Source organism: Phasianus colchicus, chromosome 4 (genome assembly GCF_987193195.1).
Source record: "Phasianus colchicus chromosome 4, bPhaCol1.hap1.1, whole genome shotgun sequence".
Lineage (NCBI taxonomy): Eukaryota > Metazoa > Chordata > Aves > Galliformes > Phasianidae > Phasianus > Phasianus colchicus.
The window spans coordinates 39,103,235-39,127,355 of record NC_143439.1 but is presented as its reverse complement, the minus strand read 5'-3'; positions in this window follow the sequence as shown (position 1 = coordinate 39,127,355).

Sequence of the window (24,121 nt, the reverse complement as noted above, 5' to 3'; positions counted from 1 at the left end):
CCTATGCAGAATAATGCGTTTGCCTGGTATCCTTCCTAAGACAGCAATGGAAGTAATTCATCAAAAATATTGAGACCTGTGCTGCAAAGGTTTCTTTTTTTCTTTAAAAGAGGAAATGCATAGGTAATTCCCTGCATTACTTTTCTTTCCTGTTTTTTCTTTCTTTTATCTGCATTAATGCTGGCTACAGAAGATGAACAAATGCAGGCTGATTAACTCGACATAACATTTTAATGTGTTTTTGTAGTTGCAGATGTGTTACCTTGATATGAATAAAGAAGTCAGTTGTGGTGCTGAATTCTCTGGAGGTTTCTACCAGTCAGCATTTTTTGTTTCCCATTTTTCTTGTCAAATACAATACAATTTAAGACAGACATAACCATTATCCTCTAGGACTGAGCAAATGAGTCCATGCAGCCTGCTAAGAGAATTGTAGAAGACAAAGGAGAGATGATACATCTTCCTCTCAATTTTGTGTAGTATTATAGTGGAACTCAGAGAATCGGTAAGCCCCTGAGTCCTGTAGCTGCATACAGAAGGATGGTAGGGTTTTTATTTTGTTTTGACGTGGGGCAGGAACCCTTGATAGGTGGGGAAGGCAGCTTGTGTTGGGCATTATCTGAGGAAACCACGCAACTCCTAGTACTAGGAGAGCTCCTGTGTGTGGACCAGACCACCATCCCCCAAAATGTGAAGAATCAGAAGTGAAGTATGTGGAGCTGCACGTGATGAGCGTGGAAGAACTGAGCTTGGTTTTCATCAAACTCTTGAGCAGAGAGGTTCAAACACTTGGCTGTCCTGGAATCCTGTCAGCTTAATAAAGATCAGAGTTGCCTTCAGTACTTTCTGTGAGCCTCTGCACGTCAGTGTCTGGAAACTGCTTGGTTTCCTTCCACCGTGCTCTCACCCTTTAATTTCCTTCCTCTTCTTCATTCTCTTCTAAACTCTTCTCTACTCATCTGTGAATATTGTGTTTCTTTTCCAGGTTAAATTTTTATTTTTCCCCCCTAGCTTGAATATTTTATCTGCATCTCAAATAGATGAGATTTTAGAGCAGGCTCTGTGCGGAGGAAGCAGGGAGAGAAGGCATGGTGATGGCTAACACCTAGAGAAATGTTTCCAAAATAGATGTGGCATGTTCATATTTTGGGAATCTGTCCCTGCACCTGAATAAGGAAATTTTGCTGTGCGCTATTTTGTTTGTTTTCAGCTGCCTTACTTTTTCCACTAATTTTCTGTTCCCTAACTCACAGTGAGAACCCAATTTTCATTGAGATTGTTACATGTGTTTCTATTTCTATACCAAATTTCATCGTTTTTGAGGAGACTGCTGTGTCTGGAGTAATATGTGTTGGATCAGTGTCTTGTGATTCTGTTTTGCCCCAGTGGAAGAATAAGCTGGGATTGAAGCAGAGCGTAGGTTGCTCTGCCAGCTTAGAGGTGTCTCCAAGGGGACAAGCCACCGGGTCTGGCCTTGCCCGGTGGCTGTCGGGTGGTGTTGTCGTCAGAGAGTCACTGGCTGCCAAGAGGGTTCTGGGCTTGGGGACCCCAGCAAGAGAGCCCATACGAGCAGCTGCCACCCTCATGCCCGCCAGCAGCAGGAAGGTTGCCAGGCATAGGAGCTGCCCTTCAGGGCTCAGGTTACTGAACAGGGCTGGCAGCAGCTTTGTCCTATTTTAGGCCTGGAATCTGTACCAGTGTGGTAGAAAGCTCATGTCCGCATCATCCTCAGGTAACCCTGCTGGCCGTTGCCCCAAGAAAGCCTCATGACTGCCTGTCAGTGTCCTGCAGCTTGCTTCCTGCTGCTCCCGCCTGGTGGGAAGCTGTGCAGTTCTTCACCTTCTCCTGCTCTCTGCAAACCCAAGGCATGGCCCTGAGAGCCCTTTGTGTTTTCTTGCCCTGTTTATGAGTTTAGCACTTCCTTGTCTCCTTAATAATTGGCTTTCCAGCAAGGCTTGGAAGCAGGATTTTCTTCAACAGGCTGATCAGAGTATTTGAGAAACATGAATGTTTGCTTCATTGCAGCATCTGAGATTTTCTCCAATCACTTCTTAATTTAGTTTTACCCACTTCTCTTGCTTGCCAACACACAGAACAGGAAAGCAATGTAATTGTAGGAAAATCACTTCTAAGCCAAGCACAAATGGACCTTGATTGATCTAACTTTATCAGGTTGTCTTAAAACAGTGTGAAATCCGTGCTGTTCAGTTGCAACCCTGTTTTTTCAATGCTCTTAAGTTTTCATCAAAGAAAATCAGATGGTTGAAGTCCAAGCTTTGATAAATCACTTTCCTAATGTCTTGGACTCTTACCCAAAATGTTTGGACTTTGACATAAAACTGGCAGTAGAGTAAATCATTTCCAAAGTGGTGTCTTGAATTCATTCATTTTTTCAAAATGAATTTCTGCCCTATGTTTTTCTGTTCATGCTCATGGTAAATTTAAACAGCAATAATAATCCTTTTGTGCTACTTTGGTAACTTTTTTCACCCTTTGTAAACTGTGCTGATCCATCTACTTCTATGCACAGCAAGTTTTTTTATCTGCAGGACAGATACATGTATGGGAGTGAACTGATCTTAAAATGCGTTGGTTTTGATAGGGAAGCTGTAGATGATAATTATCAAAATGATATGATTTATGGATTATTTAGGGGCTTTTGTTGCTAGTAAACATGGAACTACTTGCATTCCTGATGGAACCACCTGACATAGTTCTGTGCACTCATTCCAAGTTATTACTATAGACTTTGAAAGATGCTAATCCAGTCTTTGAAAGGGAGATGAGATGCTTGAAATTGCTTATTTCCAGACATTCAGATAGCCAAATACTTGATGAATCTGGAACTGGGAGAAATTGAATGAAGCCAGTCAGAGAGAGAAAATGATTCCCTCTGGTCTTGGGAATAAGAGATCCATGGGGAGAGGTGCAAGGTAGGCCTGGGAAACAGGTGCACTGGAGAAGTCTGAGAGGAAACCCCAGCCCTCTGTGTTTACAGATTCTGTCTGGAAAGTAATTTTGTCTTGTGAGTGGATCCAAGTAGAGTCTGGGAATGCAGGGTTTCTTTGTTAATGACTCCCTGATTTATTCCTGGATATATTACTTGTGTTTATATCTGACTGCTGAAATTCATTAATTGTATCACTTATTGCACTAATTTATGTTCTCCAATGTCTGAGGAACCCACAGCATGTTAAATGCCCACATGGTTCCAATAATTGGGATGACTGAAGGGTTGTTTATTTTCCCCTCTTGGGTTTGTGTTGCAGTTGTCACGCTGTTTGCCAACTCTAACCAATTTCTTTATGCTGCTGCTCAGTTGGATTCAGTGCTCTTTGAAGCAAGAGGGACAGAGGGGACACTTAAGAGGTTACAGGCTCTGGTATGAAAACTGGAGGCATCTTATGACTCCACAAATATTTTAATCTGAAGGAATAGAAAATCTCACTGCTGCAAAATAAGCCTTTCAAAACCAGCCTCGTTCAGAATTCCTAGCAGGGATGCTTCTTATCAGTGATCTTGGTTTTCATTTGATTTGGTTAGAGCTCCTCAGTCTGAGAAATATCAAATGAGGCCTCATAGGTTTACTTTCTCTGTGTTACATGCCCCTTCAGAGGAGGAACAGAAATGGATCTGAATCCTGCCACCTCATAATCTTGGTAGCTGTAAATCCTGTCGTTATGTACCAGAAGCTTTATCAGAAACCGCATGGAGGCTCGGGTTCTTTTTATAGTTATTGAGATGATGTAATTAGCCATAATGACTTTTTCTTCCTGTGTTTTTTTTTTTTTTTTTTTTGTTTTAGCTTTCCTTTGGACCACTGATCATCTTGCTCTACGCCATGCTGGTTTGGGGATTTGTTAGGAAGCCACTTTGGCCTTACCACTATATTTCATTTTTGATAGATGAGTGCAGCAACTTGCACACAGTACAGTGCAAAAACTAAGTCTATTTCCATGCCTTTGTGCACAGTGTTTCAGCATGTGGGCCACTTAAAGAGTTTTAAAAAATAAAGAGTGTAAGTGAATGCAGCATAACATTTTGGTTACTCTTATGAATGATAATTAATTGCATTAAGTTTTCTTCTCAAGTTTTTGCAGGTGACAGATCTTGTCTCTTTAACAGAAGGCAATTAATAATCATAGCTTGAAGTATGCTTTTGATATTCAAAGCTTAATCATAGTGACACATTAGGGCTGGAAGTTACAAAAAAATAAGCCCTTTGCTTGTATTTACACGCTGCGATATGTAGATCATGCGGAAGTTGCTTAAGGAGAAGGAAGAAAAATACTGGTAATTGTTTGGCAGGCAACTGCATTTGGCATTGCCTCCTCCACCCTGTTGTAATCATGTTGATGTGTGTATAGTATGGTGGATAGAAAAGCGTGATCTATGAGTTGAGGAAGATTTAAGTGCCTGATATACTGAGTGCCCACAGGTCTTTGTATCATCTTACCAAAGTCTTTGCATGTTGATATATTCTGCCAAATGACGCTTTTAAAAGGTATCTTGTCATATTTGTATTGATGGTGACTTTCAAATCCTATTTTAAATCACATAAACTCTAATGTTTACTGCTTAAGAATATGTTTGCCTATGATCTTGAAAATGTCATGTCCTCAAATAGAGTTCTTTCTCCTACATAGGGTGTGCTTTAACAGAATTATTGCCAAAAAAATGCACACATTTTACTCTCTAAGAAAATTAAAATGTCTATGAAAATAGCATTTAATGTCTGTATTTAAGGAGTGTGTTGCATTAGCTATAAAGTCCTAGTTTTTAACTTTGCTTTTGTGGTAGTAGTTATTATCAGAAATGGTTGGGGGGGACAGGAAGATATGTCAAGATACAATGTAAAACATTTGGTATTTTCTAACTTAAAAGGTAGTAACAAGGTCAGCCAACCTCTGAATGATGTAATTTTAAGGAAACTTAATTATGAAACTTTTCTAACTGCAGGTATTTGTGAAAAGGTGTTGTCCTGTTCTTGGTCTGTTGCCTGTAGGCATGCTTCAAGGGCTGAATTTCTTCAAAAGGTAAAACTGGAGATTAGTTTAATATTGCTGAGATAACTGTGGCACCCATGCTGTTAGCTGAACTGCTCCCAGCAAGGCCTGTATGTAGGGATGGTGATGCTCCAGACCTCCAGGAATGCCATGTAGAAAAGGTCTCCAAAACGACAGGTACATGAGATAAGCAGGCTGTGTGTGTGGTGTTGGACCCACAATTGCTGAGTTAGGCAAAGGGGGGGAGCGTGACAGAGAAACAGCTTGTGTTTGAAAGGTATTTTGTTTGTGCAGGTACCACACATGCACCCACTGGTGCGTGAGTGATTGGGAATGCTATTTCAAGTTGGCTTAAGTGAAAAGAACTTGAATAAATTGTATAGCATGTAGTTTATAATGTTTAGCTTTACATATACACACAGATGAATAAAAATATATGTATGCACAAGCAATTTGCTGTGATTAGCTGACAAGTTGAGACAGGATGCAACACTTAATGATGGCTAATAAACCTTTAAATGATGTCAGTCTATTGCAAAGCTCTTTTCATGATATTATCAGCAGTCATTAAAGTTATTTATTGCTGTCATCATGCATTTCTGTTACCCGTGGCAACTTGGCAGAAAACACATTGCTAGCACAGCTGATGATAGATTCAGTTTCAGATTTGTGATATGACAATCTGAATATCTTAATGGTATTTTTATGCTTACTGGCAAACAGTGCTTCTCAAGTCATGCTGTATTTTGAATAATACTTAAATAATGCCTTTATGAATCTTCCATGCTGCATGCAAACAGCATCTTCCCCTTAATAAAAACAACACATCAGCACTTGGGATGTTCTGAGATGGGAAAACAGCAGTGTAACTGTTTTAGAATCCAGGACAAAGACACACGATGCAGTGTTTGTACATCAAGCCACCTGGGAAGACAGCATTAGCAGAGAGCTGTGTGCTGCTCCATTGTGCTTTGATGGCTGTGAGCCTCCTTTCCTTGGCTCTTCTGTTTGCTGACAGTATGATGCAAGGCAGCTGAGCTGTTTTTCAACTAACACTGTGTGTTCATCCAGAAAACCTGTTGCAGACAGACAATGTGTAGAATGACTTTTTGCTTGGGCATTTTGTTTAGGCTAGGTGGCTAAACACCATGGATCTCAATTTCTGTGCAGGGTGCAGCTGTTCTACAGCTAGGCTTCGCCTCAGGGACTTTTTTGGAAATGTTGGCGTTAGACATAAAGTTCCTGATTGTAGAGGTTTAACATTAACAAACAAACAAGAAGGAAATGCACATCACAATTTGATTTAGGGATTTCAAAAGGAGGTATTTCTACCCTGTGCATGTGTTGATGGATGCTTTAGTTTCTTTTCTTTTTTGATTTTAGATCTCTCTCTGCTGAGCTTAGCATACAGCTTTTACAGTTTGTTATTTTTGGATGCAATGGTGAGAGACGCTGGTGTCTAAATTTATTCTCCCTAATAAACTTGTTTTTCTTCCATGCTGAATACAGGGAGGGGGCGTCTTTCTTCTTTAGCAACCAGAGTGTATGCACGTGACCTGGCACAGTTGTGGGAATGATATATTTGCAGAATTTGATTCCTGTGTAGGACAGAAGCTACATAAAGTGTGACAGGACCCCAAGCTCAAGCAACGTTTGGCATTTTCACCCATCGTTACATTCTGGAGGGCTTTAAACTTCTTTACTTTCTCACTTGCTGTGCTGATGGTGCTGGAGCAGTGCTGTGCCAGGAAATGGGCACTCACAGACTAGGGGAGCTTAGGCATAATCAGCAGAACAAAGCAGGTGTTCCCTCTGAAATGCTGTTGTGTGACCCCATAAAATTATTTGGCTTGATTCATGCTGAACAGAAGTGTAATTTCAGCTTGAGTAACATGCTCATCTTCTTAGAATAAAAACGAATTATTCTGGCTTCTCAGTTTTGACATAGTTTTTGAACTTTCCTTAAAGTTATTATGATCAGATGAACTTAATTACAGAGTACTTTACATAAAGTCATCTGGTAAATGTCATACAGCAGACAGAGTCAAAGGGAAGGTATCCTGGAGTCTCCCTCTCCTTCGTGTTACACTACTTTATGTTGCCACTGAGCTTTAGGCATGCCTGTCTGAGCTGCTTCTCCTGTTGGAAGAGAACAACCTCTCCCCATATCCCTTCCCCTTTACCTCCCCCTCCTCCCCCCCCCCAAAAAAAAAATCCCCAAGGCCAAATTTGGATTGCTGGCCTGGAAAAACTCCTGCAGTGAGCAGACCCTTCTCTCTCAACCACCCACTGTAGGAAGCCACTCAGTGCTACTCCACCCTCATCCTTTCTCTTTTTGCTATTCTAGTGGCTCTCTGGACCTGGTGTGGAGCTTTCAACACTTATCATGAAAGCAGACTTCTCTCTCCTTTGTGAGAAATGCAGCGTCAATATGTATGCATACCTTGTGCTTTTTGACCAATGGAGAAGGAGTCTTCCCAAGTGGCTTACGCAGACTGAGTCAGCGCGTTTTCCAGTTGTACTGTATATATTAGCAGTGATAAGGGCAATGCCTAATCTGCAGGGTCATCTCTCCCTACTGTAGTGAAATAGTTTTAGCGTGTGTAAAGTAGTTTGAGTTGTTTCATGCAAAGAGGATCTGACAGTCGTGTAGGGGTGTGTAAATATGTATATAAAGACTGAAGGTTAAGCTTCTTGAGGCACACACCTCTGAACTTGTTCGTATTTCTTTTCCAATTGCAGTTACATGAGGTTGCACTATGACTTTTTCCATTTCCAGGTATCTGAGATGAATATTCTTATGAACAGTGCAAAGTTTTAGTGTGTGTTTATGGCAATACTGCATATATTTTGAGATTTAGAAAAGAAAGCCAGTTTATTTCAGAGGAACATTTCAGCAAGCAACAGCTAAACTGCAGCAGTTTATGGAAGTGTCAGCATTTGCAGAGTCAGTCTTTTGTTTTTCATTGAAATATTCTGCAATTTGACAATGCTCTTTCTTTTAGCTGCCTTTCATAGAAAAATGTTTTCAGGTAGTAAATATGTGATATGCTTTCTCTAAGTGTGATTGATTAGACCTTCTGTGAAAAGTATTTCTCTTTTTTTTAAAGCATCCTGACTAAATTTTTTGCCATATAGTTAATAAGTAACAAGTGATTCTAATAACTCTGCTGTCATGCTTTTTATTTACAGTGTATGAGGAAATTAAGAGAGAGGAGGGAGAGACAAATCTGGAGTGAATTTCCATCACCCATAGAGGTTTTTGCAAAGAAAACAATCTTTAAATGTAAACAACATCTGTATTTTTCATGTTGTCTTTCTAAATACTGGTTCTGTAAATAACTTGCCCACACTGTAATGCAGCAGTTAGATGCCTTAATCTCTCAGTCATCCGGGGCTTTGTGCAGAATGCAGACTTCCAGCATATTTAAACATACATCTCCCAAACTTTTGATATCTTTTCCTCACGGCAGGATTTCAAAAGGTAGATGACTGTGAAATGCACTTTCATTCTCTGTGTTAGTGCTTTAACATTAGTCTGACTTTAATAGGCTGGGATGATTTCAGCTTATAAATCTTCAACTGGAGGATAAAGTTCAAGTAGATAAAATCAAACAGATGTTGGTGGGAGGATTTCTTCATGACCCATAAAAGTGCTATCATCAAAGCCTAGAATCATTTGTTTTGAATTATTACATTGTTATCAAAAGGACTGTAGCAGTCTGTTTGTTGAGAAATTGGATCTGTTTATCTGAAAACAGAACAAAGATGCCATGCTAAGACGTCCCTGGGAAAGTGTGGGTTAGCTGATGGCTGACACGGTAGGGTAGCTGTGAGAAGGTTTGATTGACAGCTGTCCAAATAACTGCAAGGCCTGAAAGCTTCTGAAAATTATTACATTATTGAAAATGGCTTCCAATTAAATGTTGAAGGCTACTTGTTTAAAAGCAAATGTATTTTCCTTTGGTTCAAGGAAATGAAAGTTTCCAAAAACTGTTTTTAGTATTTTTTTTTAAGTAGTGGTAAAGCCAAGTTACCTGCCATCAGTAATTATAAATCATGACTAAAAACTGCTGAAGACTGTGCCAAAGTGACGCTTTGTGCCTTTCCTTCAACTCCATGTTGTCCTGCTCAACAGAATCAAGTTCGACCTGTGGAAGTGAAATAATGTGTCCTTTTTCCCATTTGCTGAGGAATCATGGGCTGGGGACTGCAGAGCTGTGCCTGTGCTTGGTGCTGCTGCTGGATGCCTATGGCTGGCTGCCTTCCTTGCCTCTTCTCAGTGTTTTCAGTGTTTTCTCCATGCTATGTACCCACCAAGGACAATGTGAGGTGTGTCCTGGGTAAGCATAGACCATTAGTAGGCCTGGGAGAAATTTCTATGAAAATCTGTCTTTTCCTAGGGGGTTATCTTCTCTTTCTATGGGTAGTCAAGAGAATGCTTTTCTGAAGACAGCTCTCAACCAGGGGAGGCTGAGCCCTTGGGAATTTGATGTGGCACTGCTTGTATTGCAGTAAAATGCCTTAGTTTGATTTTCTCTTGAATGATGTTTCTCTTTGTTTCTTTCAGTCCTAATGGTGACTGTGTTAATGCATCAGGTAAAACCCATGAAAATGCATTTTCTGAGTTGCTTGCGATGATGTCAGGTAGAGCAAAATGCTCTTGAGTTCAAGCTTGTTAACACTGCTCTATAGTATGTAAGCATTAATAAGGTACTAGCCTGAGTTTACTGCTGATTATTTTAGTGTTTTTTTTTTTTTTTTTTGAACATCTCTTCTGCTGCAGTCCAGAAAGCTTGATTCTAGACTTACAACACTTGTATGCAGCCTTATTCTGACAGAAATTTGCAGGCCGTGGCCTGGTTCCGGACAGGTTTAGCAAGCTGCTCTGTCTATATAAAGTTTGCCAGACTTTAGAAGCAGAATAAAGCAGTGCAGTGGGATGGTGTACAGCTTACGCTTGATTTTACTCTTAAGTGTAGAGAGAAAAATTAAGGGGAGTATATTTTCTCCACTTCGTAAAGGCTAAGAAACTTGCCATAACCAGATCTTTAAAATACATAGATTTCACAATCTGTTTCATTATTTTTAGGAGCGATACCTCTTTCTCTCCGACAGTCAGTGAGCCTGGAGACAGCAAAACATTGCCCTTTCAAAAGCGGGTGTGTGAGAAGGTGAGGCTGTTGAGTGGACAGGGAGACAATATGGTGATGAGTGGAGAAGCGCTTAGGGGAAGCCCATCTTGGGGATTTGTTTGATGGAACCTTGAAGGAAAGTTTGGAGGAACATCTCTGGAGCTTCCTCGGTTTTGCAGCAGGACAAGCAGCCACTCCTTGCACGGAGGAGCCAGCAAGCAATCTCATGGGCTGCTGTGACCAAAGGCAAAATTGCCTTAACTACATTAAGATCTTTCACACTCTGAAAATACATTGTAATGAAATATAAAATCAATTATTTCAGACTGTGTTTTAATGTATTGTTTTCTCTGAGACACTGATCTTGCAGATGGTGCTTGTGCTTTTGTACTGAGTGAAGAGCTTTTTAGAAGAAAGGTAGAGAGACAAGTAGCAAATATTTATAACTCATAGCCTTATTGCAGTTCAAGATGCTTTCCTCCTTGCATGCCACAGCTTAGAGAACCTATTCTATTTAGCATATGGGTTGGGGGAGCCTCTATATCTTTTGTTGAAAAGAAGTCTTAAAAATGTTTTCAACTTCTGCAAAAATACAGCACATTGCACAAATGGATCTGGACCATTGTTACCTTGTTCAGATGAAATACAGCTCTTCAGGTCTTACAGCCAGAAACTAGTAGCAATATTGAGTGATACAAGCCATGTGGGTCAAATCAATCCAGATAATTTCTAAAATCTTCTAAATTTTTGCTAACTTGGGTACGTAGAGGCTTAATTTTTTGCTTTGTTTGCTTAGGAAATTAGCTGCTTTGGGAACCCAGAGTTAGTGAAGAACGGTTGGTTTCTTCACTTGCAACGTTTGTTGTGTAAGAGAGCTAGAAGGCAGCCATGCCATGTGATTTTTTTTCTCTCTCTTCCTAGTTGTGTGTTCAATTGTCTTCCGGCACCAAGGTAAGATTAGAAAGGATATTTGGCAGAGAATTGTGCCTGAGAAAGCAGGTATACTCATGACACTTCCAGCAGAGTTTGTTTTTTGGGTAAGATACACAGGGAATGTGATTGCTTTAAAGTCTGTAACAAGAAAACACACACACACATATTTATTTTTTTCTGTAGACCAGGTGAAGGTGGTGGAAGGAATGATGTGAATGTTGTGTCCAGGAGGGGGAAGTATTTAAGTTGTTTCCTTGATCTAGTCACCTACGCTTATTCCTTGAAGGTCTACCTCCTCAAACCAAGAGGAGTTGTTTTCCAAAGGCAAGTAAAGAAACAACTTTCTTTACCAAACCCTGAACTAACATTAGTTAAAAAAAAAAAAAAGTCTATTTCGTATTTAAGGGTTTAGTATGAAACATCCGTGCTTTCAGAGAGAGGAAAACTCAATAATTGCTCACTGTGTGTGTTCATTTCCCCCATGTGGTTATCAGTATGCCCCTAGAGCTCTACCAAATACTGAAGTACCTTTTCTCTTATGCCATTCTGTTACACATGTATAATGCGTGACATCAACTCCATGGATTTCTTCCTGTGCTGTGGTGTTTTGCCACTTTCCCTGGTTTCATTTCTATGAATGGTGGAGAGACAGCTGTAGAGACCACAAAAATTATATACTGTCTGTTTTGGCCATTTAAGTTTTCTACACATTCTGCTTGTTCAAAAGATCCAAGAGTGAAAACAAGAGAACACATGCAGAAAGGCAGAGCTTGTAAAAGTCTCCCAGCCTTCTAAGGCAACATGCCATTCTTACTTTCTATTGGAAAGTGACTAACAATAGGCATTTTCTGTGTGGCGCATACATGGTATCAGTTGCTACTGGACAGCTGTGAGTAGCTCTAACTTGCAGTTAAATAATGAAAAGAGACATCCACCCTCAGTAAATATCAAATTCATGATGCCTATTGTAATCTGCCCCTGACACATCTGATTATTAAGATGCAAGTTTTTGGATTGTCGCGTTGGTATCTTTATGTTTTCAGAGGTATGTGTGAATTGTGAAGGCAAGAGGTTGCTTAAAGTAACAGAAAGCTCTGAATGATGGAGGTAGCCAGGGATCAGCTGCCAGCTGTGACAAGTGTGATGAAACTTGAGAAAACTTGCAGCTAATTTCACAGTAAGAAATTAAGCCTGTAAATGACCTTACAAGGGACAGAGTCACCATAGGAATTTTTAGTTCCTCTGTGGATCATTCTCCTCTCTGTCTACCTTTGGTCTTGGGAGCAGACTGATGGCATTTCCCTCCAAGTTTCCTGTGCATCCCTGTGATGTGTGGAGAGAGGAGCTACTAGCTGGAGGTAACATGCACTGGATTCTCTTCTTGTAGAGCACTTGCAGTGGTGAGGGTAGATTGAGGGTCAGTTTTACCCTGTTTATGCGAACCTTTTGGTCCCTGGTATGAGGTGAAAGGTAGTCAACTTTTGAGGATATGTACAGGTAAAGATTAAGGACACTGGCCATGGAAATACGTATCTTATTCATATGTAATCGAAAAACTTTAGGAACAGTTCAGAAGACTGCTCTGCTGTGAAGTCTGAGCAAATTTCTGTGATAATCTTTAAATGAAGAATTAGTTTATCATGCTTAAGGAGGAGAAAAAAAAAGAAAGATGCAAGATCTTTAAAGGAAAAGGCTAGGAAAGCATGTGCTAAATTTACAAAGTACTGTTAAAATATACAGTGTTAATGAACTGACTTGTGTAAGTAAAGAACCAGATCGGCCTCTGTGGAAGATCTTTCTCATGACTCTTGAAAAGTTTAGAAAGAAAATAATTATACCAAAACCAGAGGGGAAAAACATACCAGGAAGCAAAAAATCAAGTTGCTCAGAGAGAAAGATTTTACAACCTAAAGCATTAAGGTAATACAGAAGAATAAGTTGTTCTTTATTGCTTGAGCTGCAACAGGAAAAAATTCACAATTAGAAAGTAACCCAGCTGGAAGGCAAGATTTTGTTAGCTTTATGCAAGAGAAGAAAAACATGGCAGGACAACAACTCAGTTGACATGATACATTGTCATGAACAAAATAATGATTTGGAGATAGGTAAATGGAGTCAAGAATGCTGAAGAGAGTTTTACACAGCTAGAGAATTCAGGTAATAGCACAGAGAGGTCATTAAATCTCCAGCAACTGATTTGTACTGTAGCCTCATAAATTAAATGAAAGCATATTCAAAGTACACAATGTACTATAAAGTGCTTCTGAAAATTTTGAAAGAAAACAGGGATGTTTTTGGAAAACCTGGGAGACTTCCAGATATCCTAGCCTTGGAAATAGAAAAAAATGATTCAGACTATAAAGCATTTGTCTTGGGGAATAACTCAAAAATAACAGTGGCTGTGGAGGATGGAAAGAGATAGTGGCATTTCTTGAGTGGCAGTGCTGGAAAGTTCAATAAGTGTCCTCTGAGTCATGGGAAGACATTTTGCATTCACATAGGTACAAGCAATTAAAATGAAGTGCTAGGGAGAGCTGCAACTAAATATCTATGCTTGAATAAATATTATCCTGCTCAGTTAAAATTAAAAAAAATAAAATCCTCTGTACTTGATGCCAAATGTTACTGTGTAAAGAAGGCAGTTAACAGATTGCACCCTGGACACCGGCAGAGAGATGAATATTCTATGTGAGATGAAACCTCCTGCGCAAAGATCCTCTTGCCACCCACGAGGCTTGCAAATAGGAGATGTATGTAGCAGCACCAAGGGTGATGACATCCTGATGTATAGGTACTGAGCCCATATGATGGAAGCTGTGGCACATCATGCTCACAGTCTCATCTGTCTGCTAGTAAAAGCCAGGGGAGTAAATCTAGAATTGAAATAAAATGATGAAATTGTGACTGACGGCAGCTTCATGTGTGGAGCAGCTCTGACCTCCTAAGAACTAAAATCTGACCTCTAGAAGGTGAAAGCAATACAGGAAAGCCTACTAGTAAAGATATTAAATCAGTTCAGAGATTATTAGGGGTTTACAAACTCAGACGGAATTTTTTTTTCTTTTCTGATGGGTCTCAGATGTGAGTGAATTCCTGTGGCAACTGCTGGGCAGAGATACGTGCTGGAAGTCAGTCCCTCCATACGGCATGCTTCATCCTGCGTGCCAGAGGGCCAGTGACCACGTTGTGCTTACTGGGTCATCTTTCAATTGACTGCCTTGCTGAGTAGGAGGGTAGCAGTTATACCAGTATTTTTCTGATATATATATATATTTAATATATATATATATATTTTAAATAAGCCTGTGTTGTCCCAGTGTGATCATAGCGTACGGCATCACAGTAGTGGCAACTTCTCTGCAGAACGTGGAGGAGCTTTGTGTTCAGTTTAGCAATACTGCAGGGTGAGGGGACATAGTGAGAGTCAATCTGTCTCTTTCCAGTGGCGTGGACACTCAGGTCTCGTTGTGGCAAGCATCATTATAAGTGTTTCAAGGCACTGCTAGAACAGGCAGCAGAGTTACAGTGTTTACTTCAGTGCTGCCTATCTTCAGATCAAGACACTGGTAGTGAAAAAAAAGAGGATTTGGATGGAGCAATCAACCCTGGTAGATCTAAACAGTTATTTTTAGTTTGAAGAGGGGAGGAAAAAAAATTGCTGAAAGTTGTGGCCTCTAGGCTGGAATAGTGAATAAATTGCTTGCTGGATCTTTTTAAAAAATAGTTCTCCACATTGTTTGTGTGCAAATGTTATCATCTATCAATTATACCTACAAACTCTTGTATTTGCTATTAACAGACCATTCCTTGCCACGTGAGGTAGGCTACCCTGTGTAGTGGTTGTTACCACCGTGGTGCCTTGAAGTTTTATCATATGTTCGTAAATAATTACTAAATTTGTGACATTTTTTGCTCAATTTGAGCCCACAGCTGTGCTGTGCATGACAGTGAGGCATCCAGCCACAGGGTGGCTCAGGTTCCTTGGCACCATTCCAGGCATGAGGTAACATAAGGCGTGGGCATGGTTGCCTCAGAGCCACCCTGCAGGCTGCAACTTAGCCTTCAAGGGTGGTGAAGATCTCCTTGCTGCTTGATTTGCTACGCTGCTACATCAATTAGGTCAGGCTAATACTATGGGGTAAATGTTCCCCATTTTGGGATTTGGTACTCAGGGCTGGGGGGGTGATGTTCCTGCCAACTGGCCACGCAGGCTCTCTCCTTGTCTATTTCCTTCTCTTCCTCAACTTCCTACTCCTCCACCATTGTCACAACTGCTAAAATCAGGCCCTCAGATCCCCAGTGTCACATTTCCAATGTGGGATGTGCAATTGTGTTGTTTCTGTGATAAATATAAATCACCAAGCTGGAACAGTGTTCATGTTGGTATGTTGCTCTGAAAATAATGCCTCCTATTTAACTAGAACAGGTACTAAGAACATAAAAACACATTCAATAGATTAAATTCTCAGCTACAAAACAATATTTTTTTCAATGTAGTCACCACCATTAGCCATGTGTTCTTGCTGGTGATTAATAGGAGCCCTCATTCCATGCTCACAAAAATCTACATGGCCTTCCAGAGCATGGCTTGTCTTTCACATCATATCACCACTGCAGAAATGCACCACCCACTGCCTCACTGTGCTCACATCCACTGTTTGGTCTCCATTAATGCCTGGGAAAAATCTATGAATGTCCATGGGTGCCATTTTTTCCACATGGAAGAACTCAGCGACAGAGCTTTGCTTCATACAAGCTTCCATGTTAAATGCCATTTTGACAGACTACCCCTCTGCTGCTGTCTGTCACCATGTCTCTGAATATTGGTGGGAAGGTTTGGTCTCTACTACCGTACCACAGCATCCACTCTGATGTCATGGGCAAGCATAATAAAATAGGAGGCATCACATTCAGAACAGTCTTTGTTGAAGGGGTAGGCAGGAAAAGTGGCAGGATCCATCTGTTTCCTTAAACAACATATATACACGCTCACTTGATGTTTTATGGAAAAGCTGGATTTTTGAATGTAAATCCAATTCTGGGTTTTTGTGAAGTAAAGGTAAAGAATTCTTCAGGAGGCTTGCAGGCACCCTACTCTCCCATCTCCTTTGGCTCACAGTCTGGCTTGCTTTCTTTCTGTTGTTCTGTTTTATTTATTTATTTATTCCACATGTCATGAAATTTTCTATAACTGCTTCATTAAGCTGCCTTGTGTCATGGTAGCAGCTCTGCAAATTTAAATTGCCTATTTTTGTCCACAAGCATGTGAAATTTGAGGACCAGAAGAACCGGCTCCACAGCTGTATTTCCATGTGCCGAACGGGGTCTGACATAAACAAAATGCTTTTCCTTTGGGTGCTTGGCAGCTCTTGGCCAGCCTCTCAGAGAAATGGTTATAACTTTTTCTTTGCTCTCAGCTGAGGCTGCTGAAAACTTACAGCCTCTCCGGGAATTTCAGCTTCTTTCCACAAAACAGTAACAGAATTCATTTTTATGTTATGTTTAATTGCAGACAATTTAGAACACTCAGAACTTGCTCCCAGCAGATGTAAAAAGGATGTGCGTGTGTGTGAGGAGGAAGGAATAACAACTCTACCAATTTTGCTGTCAAACTCTCTTGGTCCCTTTAACAATATCTGCAGTTTTCATGTAACCTGACTGGCTGTTCTAAGAAGCCAATTTCAGCAGGCATTTGCCACAATTTCTGTCCTTTTTTTCCCTTTCCTCCTTTACTTAGTTTACTAAACAAGCCATTTTTCCTGGATTACATAAGTTTTGCATGTAGTATGTAATTAGAATTTTTGATTGTTATTATATACGTCTTATATGCTAATAACCTCTGATATCAACCCCCCACACCCAAAAGAAAGGCCTTAGATGAAGGAGGATGGTAGTGGGGAGGAATGGAAGAACAACAGCATATCACAAGTTTAAATGCACCCAAAATGCATTGATCGCTTATTTTTCTGCTCCCTCTTATTTATTTATTTGAGTTTCAAAAGGTTTGTGATGTTTTTCTTTCGGATTGTCCTCAAAGAAAATATTTTAAAAACACACACATTCACGAGGGTATTCAAGAATTGCAATGATATCATGTGGCTCTGTAGTAAAATGGTTACTTTTCCTATGATAAGTTGATAATCCTGAACATTCATTGTTTCAAGATTTTGTTTTGTTTGTTTTTAATGATTTGAAGCAGCTTTCACAACTACAGAACTTGTTCTGATGGAAAGCAGCAGTCCTGCATGCAGAGGGCAGACAGCAAATGTTTCTCAACAGGTGACAGGCTAAAATGAGAATGAAAATGGAGAATAAATACGTGATAATTACATCTGATTCGGAATAAATTCCTGCATGTTGTCACATTGAGGGAAAGAATGTCAAAGTGACATTCTTTATCCAATAAAGTGCTCCCTGGGAATGTTTTGCCTGCCAATTCAATAAAAACATACATTCAATGAGTACTTCAGAAGGAAATTTACTTCATGCTACTGCCAAATATAATAGCTTTCATTGAACTAAGTAGATGAGAGTTTCAATACCAAACTCTCATTGGAAATGGTAGCCTGTCCCTTGAGTAATAACACGTTCCAGGGAAAATGGGTCTATTCTGACATTGCTGTTGTTTAGCAAATGACAGAGTAATACTGATTTGAGACTTCTATCCTTGCAACAGATAATTTTTATTATAGTCTTCTTGAGACTAATGTCAAGGAGGTACTCAGGATAAAGAAGTTAGTGTAATCGTAGGTGCTAAACAAGGAGCTGTGTTTAACTTCTAGGTTTTGCTGCAAATTTTACTAATGGACATAATACTCTGACCTAGCTTTCCTCTTGTCAAATAATTATATGGAATTGAAAATGGCAACCAACCTATCCATCAGGTTAAAAAAAAAAAAAATCAATTACATCAGTGATCCATCTTTAAGGATGCGTTTTTAACTGAGGAAGTTATGGCACCAGATAACATTTTGGTAGGAGGACTGCCAGATAAATGCAGCTGTTATTAGTGCTTATACTAAAAAGATACAACACCACTGTGCTCTTCTTACTTTAAAACTCACAAATATGTGTATATATAGCTTTTGTGTTCCCATGCAATCCTACCTCCTTGTGCAACAGATCCCAGCAAATGCCTGGGGATTCTGTGCACAACGAAGATGCAAGTCTGGGCAATTGTTGTTGAATAGTGTGTCCTGTATTTTGATGTTGGGTTTAATTGCTCGTTGTTTTTATATTTTTATAATGAATATGTTCTGTTATAAATATAAGAACATTTTATGTTCTTATAATGAAGCATAACTGACACTTTGCGTTTCTTTCTAAGAATATGGTCTGAACAAAAGCTTAAACATTTGAAAAAAAGTAGCAACTTCACATTAAATATTTTAGCAAAGTGCCTTTCGCAAGTGCAGGTGAGGACTTTGGATTAAAAAAAAATTACCTCTATGATTTCATTGCTTTAATTTGAATTAAAAAATGACATCCAGTACCAAAAGCTGTGAAACTTGCTGTAGCAATCCCGTTTTACTCTTGTTGCGTATGTTCACAATAGCTCACGTTTTCTTTACCTGGGCAAAGTGATGATATTGAAAAAATGTTTTAAGAAATGTTAGATTTTAATTTATTTTTATTTACAATTTTTAGATGACTCTTTATGTGAATCACTGGTATAGTGAGATATTTTCCTTCTGAATCTCATTTAAATCCCAAATGGCCATGTATTGCAATTTAGATAATAACAATTCATCTCTACACTATTATTGGAGGCACATTTTTATTAGCTTCCTCAAGTCTGACTTCCTTGTTCTCAGATGTGCAGGACATAGTTGGGGTTGTGCCCTATTCATAGAAGTTCCCTTTTCCTCTAAAGATATTGTGGATCCTGAGATTATTGCATACTGCTTGGAGAGAGGCAGGAGGCTGGGGCAAAGCTCCTGTGATAGCAAGAGTTGCATTCCCTTTCCTTTCTTGTAAAGGAGGAAGAGCACTTGTTCTCTTTGCACTGGCTTTATTATGCTTTAGGTTGTTGCTTTGAAGTTGTCTAATGTAATGCAGTCTTTATGTAAGCTGCCTTATATAAATCAGGTATTGTATTATGATGGTGCATGTAGGACAACGTTGGTTGCTCAGAGCCTTCAAAGAGGACCGCAGCAGCTGCTGCCTGGTGTTGAGCTTAGGAGATGAAGTATGCATCTTTCTGCTGTTCTGTCCTATGTAGTACTTATAAGAGTCATGCAGCTTTGCTTATAAGTAGGTCATATTGATGCCATGTAATCTTTTAGGCAAGTAAAGTCAGAAAGAGGGCATTTCTTTTGTGCATCTTAGAAACCTTGCTACCACCCTCTTCTGGATTGATAAAGCTGAGGGGATTTGGCCTCTTACATACAGATTTGGGTATGATACACTAAGGCAGAAGTTTTAAGATCAAAAGAAATGTGGAAATAGGTCTCTGAATTGTAGGAAGTAACCTGGGAGTCTGGTGCTGAAAGTTATTTTACTGAGAATGGCAGACTCATCTGCTCTGACAAGTCCTATCCCAGGAAGCACTTCGGGGATGATATGACCTGAGTACTGCAGGCTGGGCATGCTGCCTTTGCTGGGCAAAAATAGATGGCAGAATGCACACAGTAAGCAATTCAGGTCTCCTGCCAAAACGCCTGTGTGCATCCCAAGCGTAGCGTAGAAAACATGGCACAGACCGGTCGCATTGCCACAGCTAGTTCTTACAGAGCTTTTTCATTCTGTCTGTGGTATTTCCTGACAATAGCTGGAGTTAATCATTGATTAGTTGTGTGTAAGCATCTCTCATTTGTATTGATGGCAGAGGAAGGCACTCTGTAGCTCAGATATAAGTTGCTGTTGTTTAGTCCTGTTTATCCTTGCACAACATAAACAAGTATATTAACACAGTATCAGTTATTACAAAAACAGTTATATATGCTTGGAAAAATGAATGAAAATCTAGGAGTTCCCCCTCGGGACTTTGGAATAATACATCTTTCAGAAAAAAAAAAAAAGTATTAATTTTGGATCTATGACATGCTTTCCTCTGAAGAAAATCTCTCTGCTCCAATCTCAGAAATTCTCATATTTGTAGGAACTGATGGATTTGGAAGGTACTAATTATTTTTTCGACTTACTATATGATGGGTAATTATTTTTATACATATTATGTTGTGAAAAGAGAGTTGTAGAAATTTTCCTTCCCTTTGTAGAGGTAATTATAGCAAGAAATAAATTACTCATATTCTATTAGTAGAAATGTACGTATTCTCTGTTTGTTTAGCAGTTTAGATTCAGGAGAGTTTAATAGAGATATTATTGAAAGATGTTTAAAACAAACGCCATCTTTCTCTCAGCTGTGGTAACTGACTTATACCAAAGAGAGATAGAGGAGGGACTTTAATATGGCAGTGAGCCTAAAAGTCATGAGTCTCATGTAACAAAATCTCTTCCGACAGAGGGCTCAATTCTGAGAAGCCTCCCACCTTAGGATATAATTGCTAAGTAATGATGGCAGTCCATGGAAATTGGGATACCTCAGAGGAGACACTGTGGTCTCTGGGGATGCTTCAGTCCCTGCTTCATTCTCCCAGAAACATCTGTGGTTCCCTGGGTATTCTCTGTGCCCCTACGTGCAGCTTCATCACTGTTCCTCCTGAGCCAAGGTCTTATTCTACTACAGCTGCCACTTTGCATCTGATTTTTCCCACAGATCGTAGGTGCTTCAGCAGTTACACTATTCAGTCTGTCAAATCAGAGCTAGAAATTCCACTTCTGTGTGCTTGTGTGAGTAGTGACATCCGTGACAACTTCCAGGGAGCTGAGATCAGGGAAAAGACTGTACTTGGAGACTGCTGGAGAGGAACCTCCATTACTCCAAACTTGTTTACATTGCAGTTGTTGTCTGGCCTCAGTCACTATTACAAACTGGCATAGTGATTCTGGGAGAAGCTTGGTATCTAAATCTCCAGCCACAGTATGACATTTTTTCCGCTTTTATCATGGTACTGGGCAGCCCAAGCCTTAGCTCCATGTCACAGAGTGAATGAGTTGGACCACTTCCTTATGTTTGAAGGGTCCCAATTTCCTGTCATCTTTCACTCTCTCCCTGTGGTCACTTGCTCTTTCACCTTAGTTGAAATCACCAACTTGGTAGAAAAATAACCTGACCAAAACTGATTGTACAATTTGCTGTTTGCCTGCTGAGTAAAACTGATTCCTGGCATCTGTGCCAAACTCATTGCAAAGGGGGGTGTGAAAGTGAGGGGCTAGGAGTAAAGATGGAGCACATAAAGGGCAACAGACTGTTATATCTGCTCAGATGTGCATGAAAGTCAACACTGCAGCTCTTTCCCACTTCTTGCACTACTTCCTATTACTTAATTTAGTTAGTAATATGTGTCTGTATGTGTGCTTAAAGAGTAATTTTTCTGGCATTTATTTTTGCCTGGTAAGGTAGAAAAACAACTAAAAGTTGGGTGCCTTATTACCTGAAAGTTGACAATTTTTTGTGTTATGATAAAGGTACAAAAAGCATCATTCATTGTAGAATACCTCATAGTAAACAACCATGCCACCGATTTTCATGGAGAAGTAAATATCTCTGGCATGAAATAGTTTTCAATTAAGTTATGGAACTGTTTTCACGAAATTTCATGGAAATCTGCTTTAACCTTCATTTACACAAAATGCAGTGTGGCTTACATAAGTAAATGTTATTGAAATATTCTCTAATTTTAGCAGTGTTTTCATTTTGTAAGGTATAATTTGTGTTATTTTTATTTTTTAAAGAAAGACCATTTATACAGTTTTTAAATCATTAGATGCCTAAAAAAAGCAACTCTCAAAAAAGGGAATTTTTTTTGACAGTGTTTTCTCTGACCTGATGAAAATTGTAAAAATGACCAACCTTATCTCATCATGCAGAACAACATGCTGGAGGACTGTTGTGAAGAATCTGAAAAATGGACTATCCAGTTTTTTGAGTCTGCATGGGAAGACTGTCGGCTCCGGATTTGATGACTTTTGTTTTTAAATGTGAGTAGATACGATTTAAATAGATCACATAGATAATTGGGGGCAGGTTGATGTGGCTTCTTAAATATTATCATTTTAGCTAGTTATGTCTCTGTTTGGAAAACAAAGCAAAACACCGATAATTAATATTTCTCCACAGCATTTCAATATCTTTATGACACAGATCCAAACCTAATATTTAGGTTACATAGTACCCTAATATATATGGCCTTGCTACACCGTTCAGATCTACATCTGTACTTGGTAGCAGATTTGCTTGTAATTAGAAGGAAACAGAGCAAGTAAAGCTTTAGACACATTGGAGAGTCTTCAAACTGTATACAAGGTACTCATCTGAAAAAAGGGCCTATACTAAGCAGTGTAGCTCAAATGATGTAGATTAGATAAGATTAAAAACAAAACAAAACAAAAAAACCCCAACCTTTTATGAAAATTAGAACATATCCAAAAGGATCAAAATGCTGCAAAAGAAATTTTTTTTCTGGGACTTCACTGGTTCCACTAATGTCTATGGAGTTATACCAAAAGCACAGCTATGGCAGATCAGATACATAAACTTTCCCAAAAATGATGCTGGTTGTTCAGTATTGCTTGTCCAGTAACACAGTATATCAAAACATTTCTCTGTCTGAGTACAAGTGAGTGAAGTAAAATCTGTAGAATAAGGAATGGTCAGGAAAGACTTGCCAAAAAACAGTGATGAAGGAAGAAGCAACTTTGCAGGTGAGAAACAATGTAATGCATTAATATTCAATCTCAAGGTCACAAAAAGGAGGAAGACACAAGATTCGTGGAACCAAGAGTGGCACGCTTTATAGTAGTTGGATTAACAGAATTTGAATATATTGCATGTGATTTCAAAGTTTAGAAGGCCATCAAGGCTTGGAAATAGAGCTTCTGTTTCTTGTAAAATGATTGTGCCATCTTCAACACACATACACACACAAAGTGGTCATACATTGATTAAATTTTTATGGTATGACTGAGCTTTCACTAGTCAGAGTCAATGACAAAGAAAGGTTGTGGCGTAAGTTGTCTTCCAAGGATCTAAGTTTAATATACTTATAGAATGACTGAAATATTATGACATGTTTAGGAAATATGGTAGATGTATTGGAGGACATGCCACTACTCATATCTAGTGAGCTTATAAACATATGATGGTCTTCCCATTTTTTAAATTTTGATTTTTAGCAGATTGTTTAGCTATCATTACTTTGAAAAAATATTTATTTTTTAATTTCCAGTTTCAAAAGGCCCATTTTTGCTAGGAAAGCAAATTCTGATTTGAGCTTCTGCATTGTACAGAAAAATGCAATTCATGTAAATAAAATTACAGTGTTGTTCTCAAAGTCAATTTTCATGTGCTGATGCAGAGATATAGAGAAAATGTACATCAAAGTTCATATGTAAACACTCATTCTGAACACATAATAAATGTTTATTAAAAGATACGCTTTGAGATACAATCCTTGTTTAAATCATACACTGTTTACTGCTTAAGACTTTTTATGTAGCCTAGAAATTGCAAATGAAGAAACTTGATGAACTTGATTGTGAATACAAGCAGTTGTCTTCTCTTTTTGTTACTCCAAGACAGTATATTGACTTTGAGAATAGCCTTCCCCACAGCTGTGATTTCTATCTCCTTGGCATCTCTGGTTCTCTTTATAAAATAGTTTAGCTTATTTTAAGATTAGATGTGACTCTTTTTTAATGTCTTTTATTTGTTGGGTTATTCATTTTGCTGCTGGCACTTCTTGAGCATTTCTAATAAGTAGACAAGTAAGTGAAGGAAAAAGAAAAGGCTGATTTTGGTTTTAGAGCAAATTGCAATTATTCTTTCTATTGACTAAGAAACTTTTACTACTAGAACTATTACTTAGTACTTCTATATGTCCAATTTTAATGCTGGTACAAATCAACTGGTTTCTGATTCAGTGAGGATTTGGATTAAAAACAATTTTATTGGAGGGAATAGCAGTTGTCATATTTTGTATGGAT